Consider the following 22910-nt stretch of genomic DNA (forward strand, 5'->3'; position numbering starts at 1 on the left):
TTTGGACACGCCGTGCTGAATTTTGTCTGTCTTGGAAAATGCCAGTAGATTGATTTCTTCTGAAAAGAGCTCATGCTAACTACTTGCTCTCGTCTGTTCCTGGTCAGTTTTCCTGTCTTATCCTGAGGACAGCAGCCCGACAGACCCAGACCTCTCTTCTTTAAATCCGCTTCAGATCTTCTTTCTCTCTTTCTATAGGCTGGTGTTCCTCCCTGGATGGTGGACAAAATGATGCCAGTTTAGGGCAGGTAAGAGAATACCCTGTGGATCGTTTCTCTCCTTAATTTTCTTCCATTTTGTAAGGGCTGTTTTTAAGATTAATTTGTGTTGTAATAGTTGATTTGCAATGTTCTGTTACTTAGAAAGCCCTAGAAGGGCTTCCCTGGTGGCTCAGGTGGTAGAGAATCTGCCTGCAGTGCAGGGACAGCAAAGTGAATCAGCTGTACATATACATATATCCCCTCTCTTTGGGGTTTCCTTTCCATTTAGGTCAACACAGGGCGCTGAGTAGTGCTCCATGTGCTGCAGTAGGTTCCTATTGATTCTCTGTGTTACATATACTAGTGTGTGTATGTCAGCCCCAGTCTCCCAGTGTATCCCTCCCTCTCCCCTTCCCTTTGGTAATCATAAGCTTGTTTTCTATCTCTGACTCTCCATTTTGTAGACAAGTTGTTTGCACCACTTTTTGAGAGTCCACGTACAAGAGATCTCATACAGCATTTGTCTTTCTCCACCTGACTCACTTCATTCAATATGACAATCTCTAGGCCCATCCCTGGCGCTGCAGGTGGCATGATTTCATTCTTTTTATGGCTGAGTAATTTTGTGATGTCTCGCTGAGCACAGTCTGAAACTTCTACAGTGATGGAAAGAACAAAAATCTATGAGAGACCCATGTTCACTCTCAGGATCGAGGTTACCAAAGGAGGAACTGAGTGATTTGTTTACATAAATCTGGCCACCAAGTCTTGAAAAGTCCTGCAAGGAACGCGATTCTTTTGGGGGCCTGAGGTTCTCCTTTAGCTTCTTTGTTTGAAAAATGAAGGAAAAAGAAACGGCCGTGGAATCTGCTCTTCCTTCAACCACTGGAAGAAAAGAGTAGAAGAAAAAAGTTAACAGAGACGACACGTGTCCCTCCTCTTTCCTTCCCCTCTCCCAATCCATGGGCAAAATCTAATAAAGATGATTAAATTACATGTCTTTTCCTCCCATTGAAATCGACTGCATACTATTCAAATATTAGAACTCAGGAAATAAGGTCCCTCATGAAACCTTAGACGGCAACACAGGGGTCTGAGCTGGAGGTCTGCCTGACTGGGCAGCTCTAATTAAGAAATCACCCTGCTGAGCAGAACTTAATCTAAATAAAATATAAAAAGGAATTCAGTGAAAACCATTACCTCCTCCCCATACACCTCAGGAGAGCTTCCACTCCCCTCAGTCCTAACAACTTTCTCTCCCAGCACTGGGGAGCTCTGTTTTGCTCTGTGTGCTCATGATACAATCAAGAATAAAAACCCAGCTCTTAAAAGAGGAATCTGGGTCTTGTCCCTGACTCTTGCTGTTTGGCCAGACCTCCTAGGGGCCACATGCAGATGTAGTTGATGTTGTTTTGGTTTGGAGGCAGGATAGGGGATAGGGAAGCGGATTAAAAGTCCGCCTGCAATGCAGGAGACACACAGGAGATGCAGGTTCAACCCCTGGGTCAGAAATATCCCCTGAAGGAGAAAAATGGCAACCCTCTCCAGTATTCTTGCCTGGAGAAAAATCCCATGGGAGAGGAGCCTGGCAGGCTACACTCCAAAGTGTGTCAAAGTGTAGGACACAACCGAGTGACTAAGCACACACACACAAAGGGGATGAGATTTGACCAAGGATTGATGAGTTGGACATCTAACCCACTCCTCCAGCTTTAACAGTGAACTGGAAATTCACAGACTCTCTGTAGGGCAGCTGGATTTTGCTGGCCGATGCATTATCTGCTTTTGATGGCGTGGTCACTTGAGAGCAACTTGGGTTTTTTCAGCATCCTTCCCTGTTCAGGTTAGTCCTTTAAGCTGTACAGAGTCTGCCTCAAAGTACTGCATCCAAGTCCTGGGTCATTCTGATAGCAGGTGACAATGTTTAACCTTATTCCTGCCTACAGTCTGTAGAAACCTATGTTGTGTTCTGGCTGTTGACTCCCGTAAGCATTGTTGTTCTCTCTTAAACGACTATGGCTTCACATGGGCTGCCAGGCCTGCCCATGGTAGTGATTCTTCTCACATGGGCTGCCTGCCTGCCCACAGCAGTGATTCTTCAACGGTTAAAAACCTTTTGAAAGAGATGGGCCCTCTTCCTAGCAGAGAGAGAAAGCACAGATGCATGTACACTTTCCCGGTGGATGGTCAGTCTAATTTTCTAGGCAGTTCTCCTCCCTTCTCTTGTTTCATATAGTATTGGGTTGGCCAAAAAGTTTGAGTTTTTCTGTAAGATGTTACAGAAAACCCAAATGAACTTTCTGACCAACGCAAAAGACTATTCTCATAGTATTGAAGTGAGTGAGTGAGTGAAAATTGCTCAAGTCGTGTCCAGCTCTTTGCGACCCCATGGACTGGAATTCTCCAGGCCAGAATATTGGAGTGGGTAGCCTTTCCCTTCTCCAGGGGATCTTCCCAACCAAGTGGTGGAGGGCATGGCAACCCACTCCAGTATTCTTACCTGGAGAATCCCCATGGACAGAGGATCCTGGCGGGGCACAGACCATGGGGCCACCAAGAGTCGGACACGACTAAATGACTAAGCACAGCACAAGCTCCTTATCAAAATACTTATGGCTCAAGATGGGAAAATTGGACTTCTTTTTCAAAGGTTGAACGAATGGAGAAGAGGAAAAGGCGCAGAGGAAAGAGAAAGTAGTCTGAACACCCAAGCTAGGTAGAGAGAAGTGACTGAAAAGAAACGTCTGATTTTCCTATCTCTCAGCACGGCTGCAGGACCTCTGTTTTCTCCACATCCCCTGCCAACCCACTGTAAGGTTCAGGAATAAAGAACAGAGGATGTAAGGGGGAGTCTGGGTGTGATGCTTAGAAAACACATTCTTAAATCGCTGTAGATTCTCATTCTCTGTCTTACCATTGGTCATCTTAGCACCTATGTCAACTTTCCATTACTTTTGTAGACATTGTGTAACATCTTCTTCCCCTACCCCAGTCACCAGCTGTGACTCATCCCAGAATGGGGGTGGGACCAGCTTCAGCTGAACAGCTTTCATGCTGACATTTGAAAGAACAAATTTCCAACTATTGAACAAATTTAAATTTTCTGCAGTTATTATAGAACCATATCGATCTCAAGAAATCTGTATCTCATTCTCTGTGAGACACAACTGTGATTCATAGGAATATAAGCTGGTACAAACTTTCTGTGGGATCATGTCTCTAGTTTTTAGCATTCATTGTAATAAACAAGGCAGAGTGTTTTGTGGCAGTGACTCTTAACCACCAAAATGATCTTTTACTCTGGTTCTAGAAATATCTTAACATTTATTAATGCTTACCAGTTAAATACGCCTCCAACAGCATCAGAACTCGGTAAGTGATGTTCAGATCTTAATATAAGATGATGTGCTTGGTTGCAAAAAAAAAAAAAAAAAAGATGGATAAAACTATATTTGCCCTAAAAAAAGGAAAAATCTGAGTTCAAAGGTGACAACAATTTGCTAGTTACATCAAGCTTAAACATTCTGATCTGGAAAATGGGGACAATAATAGTATGTGTCTCATAAGGCTATTCTGAAGGTGGGCTGGAGCTTGGTGGGCTGCAAAGAGTCAGACACGGCTGAAGCAACTGAGCACGCACACGTGCAGGCAAGTTGCTTGTGACATCCTGAAGTCCAATGTGAGTCAACCAGAGCCTCATTTAACAGCCTGTCTTCTGACCAGTTAAAGACACAAATGGTCCTCCAGTCCACAGAGCCCATCCAGGTAGGGACAGAAAGACACCAGTTCTGGGGTGCAGCCTCCGTGACGGTATTTGATGAAAGAGCAGTGAGAATACAGCGCTCTTATCTGAACAGAACTCAGTTACAAATATGTGATAAATGACTGAAGAATCTTCTAGCGGACCTCTCAACTTCAGGTGTGATCAGTTTTTCCAGGAAGAGTGAAACAAACGTGCGAGTGGGTGGACAAGTACTGGAGAGAAAGGTTCTCTTCATGAGATGTAGGGTAAGGAAAGCTGCAGCCCAGGGGGTATTCTAGGCCGATCCTGTCAAGCTGGCCCTTAGCCTGGCATCTGTAAATCTGGTCCAGTGATACCTACCACGTGGCATCACTGTCGCAGTCGAAAGACATGACGTACACAGTGTGATGGCTCCCATGGCTGGTGCATAGACAGCATTGACAAACACTTGACCCAACCACATACCAGCTTCAGACCTACACTCAGACTCGACCTCCACTATTGGCTCTATTGAAACAGCGCTAACCAAGAGGCCCAAACCTGCAAAAGGACAAGAGGAACGTTCTTGCAAAGCCCGTCTCCAGCTCATAGAAGGTGATGAACTAAAACTTCACCATTTGCGTCTAAGTGATGGAGGGGAATGCTCCCTGTGGGGCTTTTAAATAACTGTGCTTTGCCCATGGCAGAATTCCCGGTCCTGAAGTTGCTTCCTTTCCTTATAATAACTGTCCACTAGGTAGCTTGTGGCCAGTGGGCTAAGAAACAGGCGGTTGGTGTCAGCCTCTCGAGATGCCAAGTGGAGAAGTTTCTCTCAGGTTTCTGGGTGGGTTTTTCAGCCAACACCCTTGAAAGGAAGCAGAGCCTGTATGCCACAGGCATCTGGGACACAAGGACCTACACAGTATTTTTGAAAAGTTCAGTATCGCTCGCCGATAAAGGGGCATTCAGTGCGGGCGAAGGCACTCCGCGGAGAGGGTGGAGACTGGGCTGCCAGGCGGTCCTCAGACAGCGTTTGCAGCCAGTTTTCTTTTTCCACCATCTCTAGAGTTGAGTAGGTGCCAAAACAGCTGAAAGCTTTCGGGGACACCCATAGACACAGATAGGGTGCCCCCCGCTCCCCCAACCCCTGTCTTTTCCATGGAACTTAGCAGCAGCGACCAGGGGCGTCATCACAGAGCGTTAATTTTTTCCCTTGCCTGGTTTCCCACATTCTGTGACCACTGCGGAGCATGCCAGGGAAAATATTGAGAGCCTAGGTAAACGAAGGGGAACCCAACATTCACCAATCTGGCCTTAAAATAGCCGGCGGAACGCCCCCATCCTGGAGAATACACAGGCGGTGACTGTTAACCAGTGGGCCCAGAGCACCCGCCCACCCCACCCCACCAGCTCGCCCCGATGCCCGTGAAAGCCTATCTCAGAGACAGGACAAAGAAGGAGCCTTTGCTGCTGGGTTGCCTTTGCCCCCAGCCCACACCTTTGGTGAATATTAATGAACATGCAGTGACCTGACTGATGCAAAGCCGTGCACGCCACTGGGCGGGGTGGGGGCCTTGGGATGGGGTAGGGGCCTTGGGATGGGGTAGGGGGTTGGACAGAGCAGTCCGGCAGAGCCGAGGGTGCTCCTGGAGGAGAGTGGAGGCTTGAGGAGCTGCAGAACGCTCCCCAGGGCTGGGCACCCCAGGCAGAAAGGAAAATGCCTCCATATTGACTATTGGATACGCCGGGCCACAGCTCTAGAACTTGACTGTTGTGTCATAAGGCTGTGGATCCTGGATGGAGTTTGTGAGGTGGAGAGGAGCTCTAACAGGAAGAATGTAGATAAAGAGCACAAAGATGGGGAGAAGGGAATCGGGGGGTGAGGATAAGGAAGAGTGCAGAGTATATGCTGCATCAGCATAATATTTTCTAAGTGCTTCACATATAAAGTTGCCAGATTTAGCAAATAAAAAATGCAAGATACCCAGTTAAATTTGAATTTCAGATCAGTAACAAATACATTTTTTAGGATAATTTCCCCTGACGTGTTTGCACAGAATTATATTTTTTAAAAATCATTTTTATTGGAAATAGAACATCCAGCTAAATTTGAGTTTTAGATAAACAAAGGATAGGTTTTGTTATAAATATGTCTCATGTAACCTTTGAGAGGTGATTATACTTAAAAAGACTGGTGTTTATCTGGAACTCAAATGTAACTGGGTGTCCTGTATTCTATCAGCAACCCTACAGCCATCCAGGTGTTGCTGCTTCAACCAGAATAAAAACCCTCGAGGGCAGAGACGGTTTCTGCCAGGTTCTTTCTGCAAAACCTAATGTTGCCCATTCCACGTACTATTCTGCCCCAGAACACGGTACTGAAAAGCATAATCCCTGGGGTACGTGTGCATGGCTTATGATGAGCCATGCGATCTCAGGCAAGTAACTTAACCACTGTTTCCTCGATTTTCTTGCCTTCTAAACGGGAAAAACGATAGCTGCCTGCCTTAGAGAGTTGTTACAAGGAAACAGTACGGGTAAAGTACTAACTGTATTCTAGGCTCATGGAAAGTACTCAATAAATGTTAGCTATTATTATCACTAGTATTATTATTGTGTGCTTGTGTGTGCTCAGTTGCTTCAGTCGTGTCTGACTCTTTGTGACTTTATGGACTGTAGCCCACCAGGCTCCTCTGTCAATGCGATTTTCTTCCAGGGAATCTTCCCAGCCCAGGAATTGAACATGCATCTCCTGCATTGTAGGCAGATTCTTTACCGCTAACCATGGAGGAAGCCCCAGGCTGAGCTCTAGACTCATTAAATTACTCACAGACCAGGTTGCATTGAAATAATTGGATTTCTAAACTTTTTTTCCCTGTTTTGCTATGATTTAAGGAGATTTGCAGAAACATTGAATGCTCCACCAACTTAAAAATATTTCCTCCACCAACTTGAAATTCCCTCCAGTGAATCATTGTGATTATATCTTCCTGCTGCTGCTAAGTCGCTTCAGTCGTGTCCGACTCAGTGTGACCCCATAGACAGCAGCCCACCAGGCTCCCCACTAGAAGGGCATAAGTTGGTTCACTGTCTTTGGAAGGTAATTTGGCAACAGCATGAAAAATTACAAATCACGTTCTCTTTAAGTAGCGATTCAATTTTCAGGATTTTATCCTACAGGAATATTTGAACATGAACCAGGTTATTTATTCCAGCATCGTTGAGACCAAAATATTAAAGTGACCTAAATGCCCATCCCAAGGGTATTGGTTAAATCTGTTATGCTGTTAATGTGTGCGGGTGTTGCGTCTTTGTGTCTGACTCTTTGTGACCCCATGGATTGTAGCCTGCCAGGCTCCTCTGTCCGTGTGATTTTCCAAGCAAGAACACTGGAGTTGCCAGAGTTTCCTGCTCCGGAGGGTCTTCCTGACCCAGGGCCCGTACTCGAGCCTCCTGCCTCTCCTCTATCGCAGGCGAGTTCTTTGCCCCTAAGCCACCTGATCTGTGATTAACACATCGATAGAATAAATGCACATTATTAATGAATGTGGACACTCTTTCAATACCGATATAGGACTCTCTAAAATATGTTTTTATAAAAGGACAAGGCACAAGAAAGCCTGTAAAATATCATGCCATAGTGTTAAAAATTAGAGGGACTTCAAGGAGGTGCCCATGGAGTATGGGTTGAATTCAGTGCCATTCTTCCGAAGAGTCACAGTACAGGAGAGGAGCCACTTTACAGGGTCAAGACCTGGCGAGCACTGCAAGTTCCCACCATCAGTGGTCAGTCTTGGGGACAGTATGTCCCTGTGTTACGATGATGAGAACAGACTTCATCTCTTTGGTCATCCTCCCGAAAACCCATAACCCGGACAAGCCATGACAAAAATATTAACCCAACTCAAATTGAGGGGCATTCTACAAAATATTTGACCTCTTCCAAGCTGTCAAGGTCATCAAAAGAAGGTAAGTCTGAGAAACGATCACAGACGAGAGGAAGCTGAGGAGATACAACAGTTAAAGACGAGGTGGTATCCTGGGTGAGATCCAGGAACAGAGAGGACAGTGGGGTGAAACCAGTACAATCTGATAGGCTATGGGTTTTGGTTATTAACCATGTGGCTGACGTTGCTTCCTTAGCAGTGACAAACGGACCCCAGGAATATGAGGTTAACAAAAGAAAAAATGCGTGGTGGCGTATGGAGGGGCCCTGTGATAGCTTCGCAAAGCCGGTTTAAAAGTTTCTAAAATAAAACACATAAAAATGTAAAGGGGGTAGAGAGCACATTGGACTGACCAAAAGTTCATTTGGGTTTCTCCATCCAATGTAAAGGAAATATCCAAACAGACTTTTTGGCCAGTGCAATATAATGGCTTACATGCCCATGAAACATTTGTGGAAGAATAGGCCCCAAACCAATAGTTTCCGTTACCTCTGTAACTAAGAAGGATCTGAGTTGTTGGAGGGGAAGATTTCACTATATGCACTTTAAAAAAAAATCTTTTTATTCTGTATTGGAGTATGGTTGATAACAATGTTGTAAGAGGTTCAGGTGTACAGCAAAGTGATTCAATTATACATGTACTGTTCTTTTCCAAATCTTTTCCCATTTAGCTTGTTACATGATATTTATATACAGTTTAATATTTTATATTAAAATTTGTAAATTTACTACCATTTAAAAATGCTACAATTGACATTTTACAAAAATAGAATTTTTAATCCAAGTTGTTTCTAAAAGATGCATTAGTTTTGAGTTGCATTTTTTTTTTTTTAGTAACCCATCAAATCAGATTCCATAATGCACCAGATCAGCTCCCAAAGAAGTAATTAACTTGGATTAATTTTTCATATTAAGAAGTGGATGGTCCCAAAGTACAAAGCTTCAAGGACAATGGTACTGGGAATATGCAAAGGGAAAGAAAGCCTTTGATAACAGTCTGAATGCATGGTTCTTCCCGAGGAGACTCTGAGCACCCAGGTGACGTGATGAAAGTACATGGTATCCAAGGAGGGACGGGAAACAGAGAAAATGCCCAAAGAGAGGCCTGGATGCCCCAGAGATCGACTCTGCTGATGTGACACGCTCATGAGAGTCTCTCTCCACCTGCTGCCCAGCGGCCTCGACCTCGTATCATCCCAGTTCCACAACAAGCCTTTCTGTGCTTTGACCCTTAAGCCAGAGAAATGTATGTACTAAACCATCAGACTTCTGCAGGGCACTCCGGACCACAGGAGAGCTGACTCTGGGGTCCTCCCTTCCTGCGCTGACCCATCACCCCTCTGTTTCAGCCACTGCTTAGCGAAAAAATCAATTGGGAGGTGACAATGAAGTGAATTCAAACCTGACTCCAGGAAGAGAAACCGATCCCTTCAGGCAGAGTCGCAAGCTGGAGAGAAGGGACACAAGATTAACCAGTCACTGAGTGGCTGGGGGCCAGGAGCCAGGACACCCAGCAGGAGAGGCAGGGAGACGGCTAATAATTCACGGCGACACATTAAGCCAGCTCCTCGGGGGCTCCAGCTTGGCTGATTGCAAAGTCAAAACAGAACCGTCGGAAACTGGGAAGGCGCTGTCACTTTTACTGTATTTTTCCACACGTATTTTTAATTTTTTTTTCAATTTGGAAATGCTCGTGGGGAGCTGGAAAAGGTAGGCTGGAGAACTCCCGGGGTCTGCGAGAGGAGAAACTGTGTCCTTGCCCAGTTCTCAGTCTGATTCAAATCAGCTGCTCCCCAAGGGCATCCTGCAACGAAGCCACCAGCTAGGTTACCCCTTCCTGCCACCACCGTGGAAACATCCCCACTGCCTCTCATTTACACTGCCCTTCAACGCCAGCAGTGTGCAGCCCTGCCAGGTTACACTAGCAACATCCTCTGCCCACCAGCCACACCAGCTTCCTCGGTCCTAAACCCAGCAGCTGCCGAACAGGGAGCAGACGGGGAGAGATGCAAAACACCTCCGAAAGTGAGTAACTGGGAAACCCAGGGCAGAGAGGCAGAGGAGTATTAAAATACTCTGCAGTTGGGATTGACCCGTGCACACTGTTGACACTGTGTATAAGATGGATAGCTAAGGAGGACATCCTGTACAGGGCAGGAAACTCAACCCAATCTTCTGTGGTAACCTGAGCAGGAAGATAGCCCAAAAGTAGCCCGCCAGGCTCCTCTGTCCAAGGGATTCTCTAGGCAAGAGTCCTGGAATGGGTTGCCATTTCCTTCTCCAGGGGCTCATCCCAAGCCAGGGATTGAACCCAGGTCTCCTGCAATGCAGGCAGGTTCTTCACCGTCTGAGCCACCAGGGCAGTCCATGTCATGCGTACTTGCGTGGTTGTGGAGGACAGGGAAGCCTGGCGCTCTGCAGTCCATGGGGTCACAAACAGATGCGACTTAGCAACTAAACAGTGACAACAACAAATGGTTGGTTCATGTTGCTGTACAGCAGAAAGTAACCCAACATTGTAAAGCAGCTACACTCCAGTGCAGATTAAAGCAAACCTCCATGCTTCTCCCAGCTGATACATGGGCAGCCTGCTTCCACAATGCCCAGCCATCCTGTGGAAATTCACAAAAAAGCAAGCGGCAAATGCCAGATGTTTGACGGGACCGTGTGCCGGGTTTCGGGGAGAAGACAGGACATTCCCGCCCACTGTGAAAGATGTTCTGGGAGATTTACCTGCCCTTGTGTCTCATAACCCTTGGCTTGTTGTTCTGAACTCTAGGCGTGAATATTTACTTAGCACTTACTTTCTAAATTATTAGGAGTACTCTCATCACAATGGAACATTTAAATAACATTTGCTACATCAGAGGGCATGTCCTCGTTGCAGAATAGCCTTGTAGATGATTTTAACTCATAGAACTGACAACTTGACTTTAAGGGTAAGCATGTTTGCCATCCCCCCTTACACACACACACACACACACACGCACGCACGCACACACACACACATACACGCCCTCTCCTCTCTTCCAGCAAGCCTTGCACTTGCTTCTGAGGTCTCCCCAACGGGCATGGGATCGGCTAACCCCCAAAACAGTTGCTGTTCAAAAGGCTCAGCTGCTGAACTCTTTCCCTTTGGTTTGGCCAAAGCCTATTGCCCGGGTCTCAGGTTCCTTCGAGATGGCTCTGGTCAAATGCCCGGCGGGTCTTCCACCGCAGACCTGCACCCTGTCCCCTGACCTATCTCATGGAATAGTGCAGAAACACAGTTCCTCTATTGTTCTCTGACTCAGGGATTGAGGAAAGGGGGAACGTGCATGCACACAAAACCTCCCTCGAAAAGATTAGCGCAATTATTAGCCAAGAGCAGTGGTTATAAGCCATTCTGCTCTCAAATTCTCCCCAGCGCCAGGTCACCTCAGAGGCTCTTAAAGCCCCAAACACAAGACAGTGTGTTCTCCTGCATTTTGCCACGTCGTTCTAGAAGGCGACTGGGCCAGTGCTTAATGCCGCCCTCACCCACAAGGCTAATAAGCAGAGGAAGTAAACAGTGAATAAAGCATGTGTCTGAGCCCTGGGTCCCCACGCCCCTGTAAGTCTGTAAGAGGCAGATGTCTGGGGCCAGGCGTCACTGGCAATTGATTTGCCCAATTTGGGCAAAATGCTTACAACACTGCTGTAGATTACAGCTCAGCTCGTGGTTGGTGTTCAATACTGTGCTATCTCCCCTTGCAGCTTTTTTTTTTTTTTTTGGCCGCTCGCTACAGCACGTGGGATCTTAGTTCCCTGACCAGGGATCAAACCCACGGCCCCTGCAGAGGAAATGTGAAGTCTTAGCCACTGGCCCACCGGGACCCCCACTCCCCCTCACACCTTATGTGAACAACAGCCATTGGCCATTGTGCTATCACTCTGCTGGCCCATCCAGTCTCCTTTCAAGAGTTAGGGATATGTTTCAGGAGGGAAATTTAATCGTTCCCAAACTTGGTACCCACATCCTTATACTGCAGACATATTTCAGACCTGTAATCACAGAGGAAACGAAGTCTTTAATTTTATCCCCCTCAATATATATTGATTACATAGATGGTTATGAGAGACATACAAAGAAGAAAAGTTGGAGGATAGAAAGATTTGTGATATGTATGTGGCAGTGGCTTAATTGCTCAGTCATGTCCAACTAATGTGACCCCATGGACTGTAGCTGGAGAAGGAAATGGCAACCCACTCCAGTGTTCTTGCCTGGAGAATCCCAGGGACGGGGGAGCCTGGTGGGCTGCTGTCTATGGGGTCGCACAGAGCCGGACACGACTGAAGCAACTTAGCAGCAGCCCCATGGACTGCAGCCCATCAGGCTCCTCTGTCCATGGGATTTTCCAGACAGGAATACTGGAGTGGGTTGCCATACCCTGCTCCAGGGGATCTTCCCAACCCAGGGATCAAACCTGAATCTCCTGCATTGCAGGTGGTCTCCTGCATCACCTAATACCAACTGACTGATTAACTACATTTAAGTTACTGATAAATTAAATGAGACATTGAAAGAATTTGCCAGTTGAGTCCAGACTGCTAGTCCAATAACTCTGTGAATATTCTACCCAAAAGAGTACCTGCGAATGTAAATAAACATAGAGGTGACCATTACCTACAGTGCAGGAAACAATTCAATCATCCCTTTGTTCTTCAAATGTTACTGATTCCCTACCATGTTAGGCAGGTTTCTCTTAGAGCAGCCATGTTCAAAATCCTATTGTTTCCAGAGGAATCAGTACTGTCTGGAAAACACAGGCCTGGGAAAGAAACTCTCAATGTGGAGCAAAAAAAGAGGACATTTTCTATGTGATGGCAAATTGAGAAAGCCTTCAAGCATCTGTGGTTCATTGCTGAGAAAACCTACAGGTGTTAAACTTTGCACATGTCTATGAGTTACATTTACAAAGTATTAACTCTAACCCCGTTCCTACGAATCCACGTCTTTACAGGCTTCCGCCACATTTCTCATGCAGCAGGCTATCAGACAAGCTTCTGCTGAAGGAAATAGTCTGGATGGAAATGACCAAGTCACAATAATTATTTTATATTGCATGTTATCTATATCCACACATCCGGACAGAAGAAGCAGTATACCACTGTTTGCATATAACTTTGATAGTGTGTGCCAACACACACACGCACACACACACATTCTCTTTCCCATATGGGAAGTCTAATGTTTTAGTTAAACTCCAGAAAGCCTTTTTTTGTAAAATTGGAATGCAACTGAAATTCTATCTGAATTGGCTTCGCAAAATGGAGGTTAAAAATAATTAATAATAATAAACAGGTCATTTGGAAAGTACCTAAAATCCTGAGGCTAAAGGCATAAACATAAAAGAGCCTAATCGTATAGAATGTATACACATCACTCTTGAGAATTATTCACTAACGACAAGACAGATGGGAAGATACAGCTGCTAAAACAATTTTCTCCTTAGGATGTCTAGAACTAAGCACCTCATGTTATCACACTGACCATAAGCAGGAGGGCATTTTCGAGGCTTCGTAAAGGAAGTATCTGAAGCATGTCCATCGCATTCAGTGGGGCCTGTCCACCCACAAATACAGGCACAAACTCATCCAAACCTGATAGTCCGCTCTGCAGAACTGCGTTATTACTAGATCAGCTTCCCAGGAATGGTGATGATGACCCACAAGAAGGAGAACAAATAGCAGAGCAAAGAACAGCTCGCCTCCAATGAGGCACAGAGCTGTTTGTCCACCGAGAGGTCCAGTCTGTAGGGGCCCAGGTCACCAGCATCTGCATGTGGATGGACTTTCCAGAAAGGATGCTCCCCAAGTACCACTCATGGGCAGAAACCAGATCCACAGCTGGTGCCTGCTGCTCACGCCTGCCTGAGCTACGTCTCTTTGAAACCAGACAGGGCCAAGGGCTCCCTTGTCCACTTCTGGTGAATGTTGCAAATTCAAAGCAAGGGAGGGTTACCGATGAGGTGATGGTAGGAGGCAAAGGCCCAGCAGGGACCCAAGGCAAGAAAGCTTCCTTGCCAGGAGGAGAACCATGTTACGTGCACACAGCCATTGCTCATTATCTCCCCAAACCCAACGAGCCCACCCCGCTCATCCATACACATCAAGGCCATTCCTTCGCAGGGTTTGGCCTGCCTCTCCCATAGCAGCCAGCCAGACAGGGCGCTGCTGTGAGGCTGCGGTCACCACCAGTACCTAGACCGTGGCCAAAGGAATAGAAAAAATCACCACCTAATGGTCTGTCTGAGTAGAGGGAAAACAAGTCCCGTGCGACTGACACACAGCTCTTCAACCCAGGCAGCTACTCACCTAGATCTGGCAAGAGGATTGACCAAAAACATTAGGTTCAACATCCAGACTCAAAAGGAGCAAAATCCAAGGGGGTCTGACTCGGCCATGCTCTGCCCTGTCCCTCGGTCTAGCCGACCCAGGACACGACCCCGATGAACGCAGCCTGGTCGTGGAGAGGGGCCCGGGGGTCCCGCCCAGGCCTGCTTCTCCTCAGGTCCGAGCCGCAAGCCTCAGCGTCGGTGTGCCGAACACCCGCTCCCGACATTGAATGAGCCCACAGAATACCTCGGTCTGATCTTTTATAGTGCTTTGTTTTTACCTGTGTGCCCTTATTTCATAAGGGAACTGAGAAAGAGAGAGAGAGAGCTCGCAGCAATGATGAAGATGACTATTCGCGGCGATCCAAAGACAGCGTTTCTTAAGCTTCATTCATACAGCAAATGTGCCCAAACAACCTAGCAATTGTTCTCTCAAATGTCACCTTTCTGTAAGGGCCACTGTGCCGATAAACCTCGGCTCTCTTGGGGTGTTTTTTTTTTGCTCCCCTGATGTGCCCCCCTCCCCCAAATAGCTGCGTTATCCTCCAATATCTCCGCAGAAATTGAACCAACAAGAAAAGCTTTTCTTCTTCTTCCAGCCAACAACCCCCCCACCCCCACCCCCATCCATTTTTTCTTTCTTCTGCATGTGGCTTGAACAATTTGGCTCTGTTCTGGGTGCATTCCTGTGGCCCATTCTCTTCCAGTCCCCCGTGTGGGACCCGGGACGGTGGACCCAGAGAACAGAGGCTCACATTCATCCCTGGCACGGGGTTGCTGGGGGGGTGACGGGGGAAGGCAGAAAAATGAACCGAATATACCTAGGACGGTTGCGCCACCAACTTAATACCTGGGCTGAGAGACAAAGGCTCTTCAGAAAAAGTCCCGGGCGGCAGGGTGACCCCCCTCCCCCTCCCTCCAGGACTTCAAAAGATAACAGGGGCTGAAAATAAAGCCCTGGCCTAATGAAAGTTTTCCAAGCCATTTCAGGAGTTATTACCAATGATGACAGAGGACTCACTGCCCCCTCTTTTGGATGAAGCGACTCTTCTCCTGTGTGATGAGAGCCTTTCTCTTGGCGTGTGTGAATGTGCACATGAGTGTATACACACACGTACGTGCCTTCATCCCTGAGCAAAATGACCAGAGCGCTCAGCTCCTTACATAAGCAGAGGTGCCACTGTGTCTTGGAAAGTCCCTGATTCGAAGGGAATCCACAAAATGAGGAAGCGCTCTCAACACGATCCCTGTTTTATTCTAAACGAAGGGTAAGTAGGCACTTTGTAACTTTTCTCCCTGTGTTTATTTCTGCTTGGGATCCAGAGTTTGCACTTGCCCATGGAAGAGGGTGGAAGTCTTCCGGATACATTCTGAGGATTAAAAGGAAGGGGGTTAGTGCAGTTTAAACAAATCACAAGGTGTTCAGAGGACCCCTCTCTACATGGGACGGTGCCCTGCTTAGAATAGTCAGACTTCAAAGGCCAGCTTGAAGACAGTGCCTCATGGTTGTTAGCTCCAGGGCCTTACCCAAAGTTCTTCTTTGAGAGAATAAATTTTCAGCCAGAAGCCTGGAGACCAAAGAGAAAAAGCCAAGCCTACAACGTAACTGGAAAATAGTGGGATAAATATGCACGTTAAACAGGGTTTTTCTATCTGTAATTCAAAAAAATTACTTGCCCATAAAAAAGAATGAAACCATGTCATTTTCAGTACCATGGGTGGACCTAGAGATGATCGCACCAAGTGAAGCAAATCAGACAGAAAGGACAAACGTCACATGATACCATTCACATGTTGAATCTAAAAAGACGATACAAATGAACTTCTCTACAAAACAGAAACAGACTCACAAAGAAAACAAACGTATGGTTACCAAAGGGGAAAGGGAGTTTGGAATTAACAGATACACATGAAGTCGAGAATCAACAGGGCCTATTATATAGCCCAGGGACCTCTACTCAGTATTCTGTAATAACCTACATGGAAAAAGAATTTCCTTATTCAGTCGCTCAGTCATATCTGACTCTGAGACCCCAGGGACTCCAGCACTCCAGGCTTCCCTGTTCTTCACTGTCTCCCTGAGTTTGGTCAAACTCAACGTCCATCGAGTCAGTGATGCCATCCAACCATCTCATCCTCTGTCGTCCCCTTCTCCTCCTACCTTCAATCTTTCCCAGCATCAGGGTCTTTTCCAATGAGTCAGTTCTTATAGGTGGCCAAAGTATTGGGGCTTCAGCTTCAGTATCAGCCCTTCCATTGAATATCTAGGGTTGATCTCCTTTGGGATTGACTGGTTCAGTCTCCTTGTAGTCAAGTATATGTGTATCTGAACCACTTTGCTCTACACCTAACACGACATTGTAAATTAACTATTCCCCAATATAAATAAAAAATAATTAGAAGTTTTAGAAGTACACACTTGGAAAATGGCTCTAAATCACTCCTCTGTGTATTTGCTTTTTCAAGAAGACTGTAAACTCTATGAGAACAGGACCGTACATCTGAATCCCTAGTATCTAGTACATTTAAGTAATGCTTTTGAAATGTTGAAAAATTCCAGATTCACAAGGAAGAGAAAAACATGTAGTCACGTGCAGGAGCCAGCCAATACCCACTCACGGGGACCAGCTGTTCAGTCTGTGTGAGCCCTCTAAGTCAGTTGTTGAACAGCAAAGTGAAAGTGAAAGTCACTCAGTCGTGTCCAACTCTTTGCAACCCCATTAACTATACAGTCCATGGAATTCTCCAGGCCATGGGATTTTCCAGGGAATACTGCAGTGGGTTGTCATTTCCTTTCTCCAGGGGACCTTCCCAACCCAGGTCTCCCACATTACAGGCAGATTCTTTAACAACTGAGCCACAAGGGAAGCCCAAGAATACTGGAGTGGGTAGCGTATCCCTTCTTCAGGGGATCTTCCTGACCCAGGAACTGAACCAGGGTCTCCTGCATTGCAGGCGGATTCTTTACCAATGGAGCTATCAGGGAAGCCCTTGTTAAACATAGCTGCTATTAAAAGTCAAATTCTACAAACTTACAATTAAAGAAGTTATATCAGAAACAAAAGTGAATAAGCTCACCACTTCCTTACTATTTGGCAATGTTTCACCTTTGTCTATATCCTTGAGGTTATCTATATCTCTCATGTCCATATTGGAGTTTCCCTGGTAGCTCAGTGGTAAAGAATCCATACGCCAAAGCAGGAGACACAGGTTCGATCCCTGGGTTGGGAAGATCCCCTGGAGAAGGAAATGACAACCCTCTCCAGTATTCCCTGGAAAATGCCATGGACAGAGGAGTCTGGTGGGCTACAGTCCGTGGGGCTGCAAAGCATCAGACATGAGTTAGCCACTGAGCAACAACAGCATGTTCATATGGTGGAAATACTGTCCAGTGGCTGATTGCTACCCATCTCTCCCCGACTGTGTTCAGTGATATCACATTTTTAGCTGAGTTAGCCATGGTAGGAACTTGAACACCATGGAAATCTAACAATACTACAAATCAGTTTTATGATTGTATAGACTTAAAAGTAATGAAGGAAAGGTTAATAAAGCATATCAAACATAAAACTATATCACATCTTTAGTTATTCCTTTGTGAGTAGCCAACAAATATGTACCAAGGGTATGTTCTCAAAAACCATCTTCTGATCGCATGAAGTAATCACATTATCAACTAAGAAGTGAGCTTCCAACGTATATCTTCTTTCAACTTATTCCTTAATAAAAAGTAAAATATCAACCAGTGTTCCTATTGGAATTATACTCCTTTGCCAACTGCAAAAGAGAACTTAGTGAAATGTTTTTCAAGAGTCAATTAGTTATGTGGAATTTACGATGAAGGGTATTTCATATTTTATAAGTCTTTGCAAATTGTATGCTATACCTCCTTCATATGAATAAGAATTATAATTAACATATGTATTTATAAACATGAATATATTTTCTGTAGAGAGCTGGTGTTTAAATATTTACCAGTACATTACTATCCAATAGCATAACTACATGTAGGTAATTTAAATGATGTGTGTTCATTTATGACTCTCTGTGGCCCTACAGGCTATAGCCCACAAGGATCCTCTGCCCATAGGACAGGGCAGAATACTGGAGTGGGTTGCCACTTCCTACTCCAGGGGATCTTCCAGACCCAGGGATCAAACCCATGTCTCCTGCATTGCAGGCTGATTCCCTACCTCTGACCTATTACGGGAGCTTTTATGTCATATAGGGTGATAATGAATCAATTTAAGTGAATATGTGTATGTCTGCATACATATCTCTTAAGTTTGGTTTAATGGAGGCAGATGGAAAAAAAGTGAAAGAAAACTATAGCTAGAAAAATGACGCAGTACGAGTTTTTGCTAGCTACCCTACTCTTTCATCGGGACCACCAAGAGCAAGGCTCGTTGAGGAGAGACAAACGGCGCAAGAGCCCGCTCTTAATATGGTCAGACCTCTGGGGAGTGTTTTATGGTTTCCACAAGGACCTTGGCACAGGCAGGTCATGGGAGCCTCATAAGGGCTTCGTGAAAAAGGCGAGACAGAGAGGGCGCCCACCTAACAGAGGAGCATGTCAAGGCTCGGAAGGCATATGTAGTTAGCATACGTCACGCAACCTCGGGTGGCTAAGATGTGACCCTAAGACCACAGGTCTTCTGATGCCCAGCTCAGAGTTCCTCAGCCACTTTGGAGCAGCTCCGCTGCAAAGCTACATCCCTCTTGAAGGTGAGTGTCAGCAACCAGCCAGTGCAGCAGGAAAGAAAGGCACTTAGGAATCTGGAAACCCTGCTGTCAACTCAGCCACACCTCCTTTCTGCATCTCCTCAGACAAGAAACTGAGATCTCAGAGTCCAGCTTTGGATCTGCCTGTCAGCCCACGTAGAGCGGCCACCACTCCCTGGGGTCAGCAACCTCCTGACCGGAGAACCTATCCAGCCCGGCAGATAGGTGGCTGCAGAGTCCAGGTCCTACAGCACCACGCATCAGAGCTCTGGTTTTCACTTTTTTTTTTCAATTGCAGAACCCTTTATATATATATATATTTTTTTTTTTCCAAGCAAAAACCTATCTGAAATAGAAAAATATAATTCGAACCCAAAGGCAAGCTTCTATAGGGATAGCATACCACTTATGGTTAGAACAGCTGTCTGCTCATGGGGACTCTGAAAGGATCATCCTAGTCTCCTCGAAGAGCTTTTTGAAAAACTCCACCCTAACAATTAATGTTACTGAGGGTGGTGTGTGTACTTGTGTGTGTCTGTTATTCTCTGTCCATGTGTGAGTGCTGTGTGTATGTGTGTATATATCAGAGAGTGTGGGGTCAGGGGCAGAGGGTTCCGTCCTCTTCCCTATAGGTCTCCTGAAAGTGAAGTGCAACTCAGTCATGTCCAACTCTGTGTGACCGCAGAACTGTAGCCCACCAGGCTCCTCTAGCCATGGGATTTTCCAGGCAAGCATACTGGGTGGGTAGCCGTTTTCTTCTCCGGAGGAACGTCCTGACGCAGCGATCAAACCCAGGTCTCCTGCATTGCAGGCAGATTCTTTACCATTGAGCCACCAGGGAAGCCCGAAGGTCTCCTGAAGCTTGGCTAAATACCTTGAAATCAAATACCATGAAATCTTGTTGCCATTGGCAACAAAAGCACAAATGAAAGATTAAGGACCTTTCAGTAGAACTATTAATAGCTGGAAAAAACAAAACGGCAAGCACATATCGTACTATAGGAGAGCCGGCAGGTAGATCTGTAATTGTAATAATGGCGAAGAGTGCTTGTTACGTGCCACACACTGCTGAGTCCTTCAAATGTATTATCATTTTAGTGTTTCACAACCTCCCTTTGAGATAAGTTCTCTCATCAATCATGGCTTCGGTGATGAAGAGATTCTTGCTTCAAGAGGCCAAGTAACATTCTCAAGCTTTTACTGCTTGGAAGTGATAGAGTGAAAAATCAGGGCTGGCTTCCCAGGCATGCAACCCGCTCCATCACCTAAGGGGACCCCAAGGGCCGCTGCTTGGGGTTTAGTGCTCTGCAGAGGCTGTCTTAAAATGCTTGGTAATTCTGCCTTTGAATGCATGTTTTATAAGTTAGGTTGGATGGAGCATTTCCCAGGGGCCTGGGGCCACTTCTCTGTGTGGTCCAGCCTCTTCCTGCCTCCTGCCCCTGCCCCCCCAGGATGGGTCCACCGCTGTTGCTCCAGACCTGCGTGTCCTCCCATTTGCCAGCCCTGCCCCTGACCGCTGCCCATCCCCAGGAGCAGCCCTTTGGTCCTGCAGATACACATGGCAGAAGCACACAGAGGAGCAGGGTCAGGTGAACACCCTGGGTTCCTCCAGAGAAGAGAACTGTAGACATTCCCATCTAGGGGGAAGGAGGGGCCCCTCCTGCACACACCGATCCAGACATGACTCATATTCTAGAACGGAGGTTTTGTGTCCCCTGTGGCTCTGGGCCTCCCATTTTCATCTTGCAGTTGGTCTGGTGTTCCACTCAGCTGGCCCTGCTGAGACTCAAATCCAGTCACTTTGAGTCAAGAGACTGATCACTGTGTGGACACCTTCTTCTGCTATCCCTGAGAGTCAGCATCTGTTTACTACCCTCTGGACCAGTCAGCCGGCATTAACAGGCTCCTCCTTTGCCAGCACCCTCAAAACGAGAAGGGGGATTGTAATAATAACACCTGCATGGTTGGGAGTGATGAACATATTTGGAAGAAGAATATAACATAGACGACAAACCTCTACCTATAAATTTGAAAGAAACACTGACCCTCCATTGTAGAAAATGTCCTAATACTTTATTTACTCAACAAAAAATTCAGTGATTCTTAAAAGAATTCAGTTCAGTCGCTCAGTCGTGTCCAACTCTTTGCGACCCCATGAATCGCAGCACGCCAGGCCTCCCTGTCCATCACCAACTCCCAGAGTTCACTCAAACCCATGTGCATTGAGTCAGTGATGCCATCCAGCCATCTCATCCTCTGTCATCCCCTTCTCCTCCTGCCCCCAATCCCTCCCAGCATCAGAGTCTTTTCCAATAAGTCAACTCTTCACATCAGGTGGCCAAAGTATTGGAGTTTCAGCTTCAACATCAGTCCTTCCAATGAACACCCAGGACTTATCTCCTTTAGAATGGACTGGTTGGATCTCCTTGCAGTCCAAGGGACTCTCAAGAGTCTTCTCCAACACCACAGTTCAAAAGCATCAATTCTTCAGCAATCAGCTTTCTTCACAGTCCAACTCTCACATCCATACATGACTACTGGAAAAACCATAGCCTTGACTAGATGGACCTTTGTTGGCAAAGTAATGTCTCTGCTTTTCAATATGCTATCTAGGTTGGTCATAGTTTTCCTTCCAAGGAGTAAATGTCTTTTAATTTCATGGCTGCAATCACCATCTGCAGTGATTTTGGAGCCCCAAAAAATAAAGTCTGACACTGTTTCCACTGTTCCCCCATCCATTTCCCATGAAGTGATGGGACCAGATGCCATGATCTTTGTTTTCTGAATGTTGAGTTTTAAGCCAGCTTTTTCACTCTCCTCTTTCACTTTCATCAAGAGGCTTTTTAGTTCCTCTTCACTTTCTGCCATAAGGGTGGTGTCATCTGCATATCTGAGGTGATTGATATTTCTCCTGGCAATCTTGATTCCAGCTTGTGCTTCTTCCAGCCCAGCGTTTCTCATGATGTACTCTGCATGGAAGTTAAATAAGCAGGGTGACAATATACAGCCTTGACGTACTCCTTTTCCTATTTGGAACCAGTCTGTTGTTCCATGTCCAGTTCTAACTGTTGCCTCCTGATCTGCATATAGGTTTCTCAAGAGGCAGGTCAGGAATTAGTGATTATCAATTATCGTTTTTATTTATATAACCCTATTTGCAAGTAAGAGCTTATAAACCATTTTTAAAGCAAAAATAAAAGCAAAGGGGGAATGTGTGTGTATGTGCTGTCACTCAGTCATGTCTGACCCTGTGACCCCATGGACTGGAGCCCACCAGGCTCCTCCATCCATGGGATTCTCTAGGCAAGAATACTGGAGTGGGTTGCCATGCCCTCCTCTAGGGGAATCTTCCCGACCCAGGGATGGAACCAGCATCTCCTGTGTCTCCTGCACTGGCAGGTGGATTCTTTACTTCTAAGCCAGCAGGGAAGACCAGAACGTGCGTGATGGGCAACCAAAAGTCCCTGGGTTTGCCCTCTGTTCATCCCATTCCTTTGGCAAGTCCCAAAGTGAAGGACTTGCCCTTCTCCTGCGGGAGTCTATGCCCGCATGTATCCTCTGAAGAATTCCTAAAGGTCCTGTTGACCATTATTTTAGGACCACTAGCAAGGCTAAAGATATCCCCCAAGGATAAAGGCCTAGGGACTCCAGGCTTATGAAATAGCCTCTGATGTTAGAAGTTCCTCCAGTGAAAGAAAAGCACAGTCAGGGAGTCAGCAGGAATGCTCAGAGGCACCCCTTCTCCCTCTCAGTGCCTTTTCCAGAACCATGAGAGCTGTGCCAGGTTTTTCCTGGGAGTGGTGGTTGTTTAGTCGCTCAGTCAAGTCCTACTCTTGTGACTCAATGGACTGTAGCCCGGCAGGCTCCTCTGTCCATGGCATTCTCCAGGCAAGAATACTGGCATGGGTATCCATTCCCTTCTCCAGGGCATCTTCCCAACCCAGGGATCAAACCGGCATCTTCT

The 22910-nt window shown here is 46.2% G+C and overlaps 1 long non-coding RNA gene across 1 annotated transcript; it reads right to left on the minus strand.

The window, feature by feature from the left end:
• Positions 1-879: 879 nt before the first annotated feature.
• Positions 880-14543, minus strand: LOC120866550. Its single transcript, XR_005721681.1, has 2 exons — positions 14205-14543; positions 880-1085 (listed from the first exon to the last, which is right to left on the minus strand). It is a non-coding gene; the product is annotated as an uncharacterized LOC120866550 (long non-coding RNA).
• Positions 14544-22910: the final 8367 nt, after the last annotated feature.

The sequence above is a fragment of the Oryx dammah genome, unplaced genomic scaffold (assembly GCF_014754425.2).
Source record: "Oryx dammah isolate SB20612 unplaced genomic scaffold, SCBI_Odam_1.1 HiC_scaffold_8, whole genome shotgun sequence".
Lineage (NCBI taxonomy): Eukaryota > Metazoa > Chordata > Mammalia > Artiodactyla > Bovidae > Oryx > Oryx dammah.